We start from the raw sequence: 4,998 nt of genomic DNA, 5'->3' as shown, positions 1-4,998 counted from the left end.
CCAAGCAAACATACATGCATTGTAGAATTATCCATCTATCTGCCCATCAAAGTCAACATCAATCACAATTTTTTACAGCACAAAAGAAAAGTAAATGTACTATATATATATATATATATATATATATATATATATATATATATATATATATATATATGTGTGTGTGTGTGTGTGTGTCTATAGCAAATCTATTTTACACCCCTCCCCTTGAATAACTATTCTACACCCTTCTCTCCCATAGGCCAATCCCACCTCCCCCACCCTTCCTAGGGCCCAAATCCCCTCTCCCACCTCAGTCAAAGGCTGATCAAAGCCTCCTCCCTCCGGTCAAATCCGAGTCAAACCCGCCCATTGACTCCCTCCCCCGCCCACCACTTTGTTGTTCATGTCTCGTAGGAATTCCGTAGTAACATAACGGTCATCGTGCAGTAACATGATAACTTTCTCACAGTAACAACATCGAAAAATAGTCATGATGGATCTAGTTTTGTTAAGCATTTTTTTACGAACATCATGGTGCAAACGGATTAAAAAAATACTATATAACGTAAGAGATATTGCTCTCTAAAGATTGGGATTTCCTTTTTTTTAAGTTCTTGTCTCACTGGAACGGCGTAGTAACGCGACGATCAATGTGCAGCAACGCGACTACTTTCCGCAGTAACAATATTATAAAAGTATTTTTATCTCCATCATCGTGCAGTAACAGTACTATTGTCTCATTGTAACATCGTTTTAAAGCATTATGGTGAAAACGGTTAAAAAAATAATATCCGATGTGAGAGATATTATTGTTTAAAGAATAGAATTCTAAAAGTTTACTTTGCATTAAGCTTGCTATTATGTATTTTTTATGGACAAAGAGAAGTACTTTTAGCACTTGTGTTAACTTGTGACCATTCACATGCACTTTTTTAGCACTTGTATTTTGCACAAGATTGAGATTTAAAAATTTACGTGTGCACAAGCAGTGGTACTGTAGTAGTACCGTTATTACCATATATGTTATTACCATATATGTTCTCTGCTACTGCAATTGTCATCATGATGTTACTGCAAAAGATGCAGTAATGACCTATAAATTCCGTAGTAACGACCTATAAATTTCGCAGTAACGTATCGTGTTACTGCACTTCTACGATAATGTTACTACCGAATAACAGTAACAAAGTATGGTTCCTACAGTAACATAACGGTTTTTTCTTCACAAAATTTGAACAGCTATATAGATAAAGCAAATATTGATCTTATATCACATTGTGTCATAGAGTGAATTGGTTAGAAGAGTTTCTTATGAACCATAAGATTATGGGTTCTAGTCTTGGATTCACTAATTTTTTTTTCTTTTTTCTAAAAAAGGGAAAAAAATAGGACGAAAAATAAGAAAAGTGAGGGAGAAATCGATAGAGAGAAGAAAAAGAAAAGATGGGAGGGAGAGATCGGGAGGTGGTGGGGTCGCCCGAAGGGAGCGAAGGGAGGGAGGGGGTCGGAGGGAGCGACGCGCGGGACTGGGGAGGGAGGGTCGCGCGTGGGGGAGGGAAGGAGGGGTGGGCTGGATAGGTAGGATAGGAGAGGGGGGTGTAGAATAGTTATTCTAAGGGAGGGGTGTAGAATAGAGCTGTCTTATATATACATATATATATATATATATACATATATACATATATATATATATACATATATATATATACATATATATATATACATATATATAGAATAGTTATTCTAAGGGAGGGGTGTAGAATAGAGCTGTCTTTTATATACATATATACATATATATATATATACACACACATATATATATATATATACATACATATATATATATATATACATACATATATATATATATAGACATATACGCGAAAAATGCCCGTGCGTTGCTACGGGAGGAAAAGACCGTGGCAGCGGGTGTTGTTCTATGGCGGAGTCCGCAATGTCAATGAAGGAGTAGTCGTGGCAGAGCTGGTGGCGGTAGTGTCCAGACACCTCAGTGGTTGATGGCGCATCGCCGACGAAGCTTAGTGCGGCCGACTACCACAAAACGGCGTTAGGAGCTCTCGCTGGCATGGCAAGGAGAAACTCACTGGCGGCGGCAAGATAACGATATACAACTTGGGACAGACAGAGCGGCATGGAATGAAACAATTCACGTCCTTGGTTGTATGTTTTGAAAGTGTTGCGAATTGGGTGGCACATCTTGAAGGTGGTGCAAATCTGAAAATCGTCCACGTACGGTATTTGCTCCATTTGGTTAGTTTTTTTGTTACTGAAGCCACTCATTTCCTATCGCCAGAGTTCTTTACGTCATGTTAATCTTAGTTTCCTTTTTTAACTAAAAAAGAGAGTTAGTTTTGATCGAATGAATAGCAGTAGATATAAATATATAGAGGAGAAACTGGGGGAAGCAATATCTGTCACTGTACTGTCAGATGCCATGGTACTGTTAATTATTTTAGCAGGTGTTTTGTTGTAAGCTGTTTCTTGCAAATTAAAGGTCAAAATGGAGCAGATATATATGGAGCACCACATATTTGGCAGAAGTATGGATAGTACTTCACATTTGTCAATCTGCACGATCGAATGCAAACCTAATAACGCAATACATCGTACATGGATGGCGATACTTGACTTGTACATATATGGCAATTATTACTAATTATGTAGTCTTGGTCATGCTTCAAAAGAGTTGAGTAATAAAGCTTTTCATTTTTTCTGTTTCGAAGTTTCAAGTTTCTTCTTTGCGAGTCGACTAGTTATAGCGAGGAGTATCATTTAATTTTCTAAGACCCGGTTTCAGACAGTGATGAAGTGGCCTCCTTTGAATTTTCCTCCGACAACAATATATTCTTGAGTTGGCCAACCCTTCTGCGGGAGCTGTACGTGCAGAGATTTTGTTCCCATTTTGTTCTTTCTCTCGCGCGCGGTTTGTTGCTTCAATTTGTGGTTGCCGTTGTGGGCTACTTGAGTAAATTTCTGTATGATGTGAGGGTTTGTTTTTGAGTAATTTTATCATCCTTAAAAATATACATAGAGGTAAATATTTTCTAGTGTAAAATTTGGTACCTCTAAGTATTAAGTATCTCAAGGTATCAAAAACTTTAGTGTAAAAATTAGGTACCTCAAGGTGCTTTCTCATCTATGGTAAAATTTCACTTGTTTTTGCTGTGACCATGCATGGTTGATGCGTCCACCGGTGGTGGTGACAGAGGCACTCCGCTACACACTCTATGTTCGGTTGCTTTGGAAATAATCTCCATGGGTAACATATCCAGGGAGGAACTGGGTGAATCCCTCCCATATCACCTAATCCCTATGAGATTTGAATCACTTGCTGTTTGTAATCCCTGTCATAGTCTCATAGAAACCCTTCCTTTGTTTAGCACAGGGGAAAATAAAACAGCAGCTGTATGTTCCAAAGCAAGCAATGAAAACACATTGTTCCACATTCCCAGCCGACCCCGGGCTAACCGAACGAAGCCTCACAGCTAGGCTGACAGGCAGTTGCATTATGGCAGATCAATAAGAGTTAGCGAGAGACTTGCTGTGTGTGGCCATGGTCGCTGTTTGGCCTTCAGTAGCAACGGCTCATCTCAAACGACATTGCCACTGGCTCGGCACCATGGCAACAGTGGCAACAAAGCGAGCACAGACACATACCTGATACATGCTGGGCGCATATTCTTTACGGCCGTTGATGAAATCGACTCAGGATCAGTCGCGTACTCACGTTCATGAACGGAACTGCTTGTGACGATAAAAGTTCATGCCATACGGAACATCGGCTGCACCCACAGATCATGCTTGAGTTAGTAGATGTTATGTTCCAGATGCCACTCATTCCCTATTGCAACTTTGCTCAATACGAAGGTTGAGTTGTTTAGTGGGGAAAAATGGGAGAGAATATGACAAGAGCATGTTGTGGTCATTTCATTTTAGCTAAAAAAAAACCAAATGTTGGTATTCAACTGAAGCGTTGTTGCAAAATTGTATATATATGGGATCGAGAAGCCAGAAAACAATTAAGAAATGCAGACCAGCCAGTAGGTTGCAAATATGTGGTTGAGAAAACAGTCCAGTAATCAGTTCAATTCTTTAGGAATAAAATAAATTATGATTTTGCAAACTAGTTCGAGAATCAAGTAGATGCACTAGGAGTACTGCTATACATATGACCCAGTAACACAACTCATATATAACTAGAGACATACACTACTACGGAAATCAACTTTCGTGGCGACCATTTTAGGTTTTCCCTGGCGGAAATTGCAGCCCCACAAAGCAAAGGCCAGAGAAAATATCGATCTTCGCTAGCGGTTATCGACCGTCAGCAATAATCGATTTTCACTGGCATCTGTGTTATACCGGCCACCAGCGATAATCGATTTTCACTGGCGGCTGTGTTATACTAGCCGCCAGAGATAATCAATTTTGAGACAAAAAAAACCCTATGAAGCTATCCTCCAGCCGCCAGCAAAAATCAATATGCCCACATGCTGCTACCTGCATTCCGAAATTCACATCCCCAAATCTCAAATCCATAACAATTCAAATCCACATCAAATCGAACCTCAAGAGAACACTACATCAATTTCTCACTTCATTCTCAACAAACAAACATCAATACATGCATATATGAAACATCAATACAAACAAACATCAAAATCGCCGTCGCCCGCTTGCCATCGCCGCCGCGGTGGCCACCACCCCCCTCTCTCCGGCTAGATCTCGGAGAGGGAGAGGGTGGGGAGGGGAGGAGGAGGAGGCCCTCCGGTCGTGGCCCCTCTTGTGGCCCCTCTGCCCCCTCCCGCCACCGCACATCCGCCGCCCGCGGCCTGGCCCGTCGTCGTGGTCGCCGTGGTTGTCGTCGTCGTCGTGGCCCGGCTCATCGTCATCATCGTCGTGGTGGTCGCCGTCGCTAGTGGGGGCGCAGGGAAGGAGGAGGGAAGAGAGGTGGGGGAGAGGAGGCCCTTCGGTCGTGGCCCCTCCGCGCCCTCC

The sequence above is a fragment of the Oryza sativa genome, chromosome 11, assembly GCF_034140825.1.
Source record: "Oryza sativa Japonica Group chromosome 11, ASM3414082v1".
Taxonomy (NCBI): Eukaryota; Viridiplantae; Streptophyta; class Magnoliopsida; order Poales; family Poaceae; genus Oryza; species Oryza sativa.
The sequence above is the reverse complement of the archived record's forward strand: the minus strand, read 5'-3'. Positions refer to the sequence as shown.